This window comes from Furipterus horrens, unplaced genomic scaffold, assembly GCF_987537825.1.
Source record: "Furipterus horrens unplaced genomic scaffold, mFurHor1.1.pri manual_scaffold_13, whole genome shotgun sequence".
Taxonomy (NCBI): domain Eukaryota; kingdom Metazoa; phylum Chordata; class Mammalia; order Chiroptera; family Furipteridae; genus Furipterus; species Furipterus horrens.
Window position 1 is genome coordinate 49,196,452 of NW_028327183.1, and position 921 is coordinate 49,197,372.

Genomic DNA, 921 nt, shown 5'->3' on the forward strand with positions numbered 1-921 from the left:
TCTTCTTATTGTTCTGATAGGTTGTTTATAGTTTCCTTGTGTTCTTTAATGAGTATGTAGTGTTTTTCTTTGTCTCTTCCTATAGTCTTTATTTTAAAGTCTATTATTTTAGATGCTAAAATTACTATACCAGCCTTTTTGGTTTTGTTTTTGCTTTTATTGCATGAAATATCTTTTTTTATCCCTTTATCCTTAGTCTGTGTATCTCTACCCTTGTAACCAGCTCATTCTATTGCCACAAAGTAGTGTTTGCAAATTGACTGTGACCCCAGAAGCCACTGAAAAATAGCCTGAGTACGGGAGGGGTGGGGGGAAAATGGAGGTTGAGGGCCTTAGAGTTCATGCAGCCTCCAGAGCAGAAAAAAAGGGAACACCAACAAAGGGCTGGTGTCACATTGGAGAGAGCATATGTTTCCGGGCTTTAGAGCTTTTCTCAGTCTCTCTTCTTCAAACACTAAAAGGTTTCTCTATACTATAACATGCTGTTCCAAACACTAATCCAAGCATGCTCATTTAGGACATACTTCTCCACCACAATAGATTTAATTTAAACTGACTAAGATTCAAAAATTTTGTATGAAGTCATTATGCCCCAATATGCTAAGTTTTAATAGCTTTTTACCATCAGGAACAAAATACTGACAGGACTGTATCGGAGTCCTCAAGAGAACCAAAGGACATCAAGACAGGACCTCCAACCCTCATTTTGCTTAAAGTGACAAGGCCTTTATTGTTGCTATAGAAGTTAATATTTACATTCTTTGCTTTGATTGAGAAGACACATTTCCAAGTCAGCCCAGAGTAAATGTCCCCAGTGACTGGTTGTGTCACTAACCTCCTTTTTCTGCCATGGTATCATTTACTGATTCAGGATTTCTCTCTCTGTGACTTCAAAGATTTGTCACCACCCTGTACCTCAGC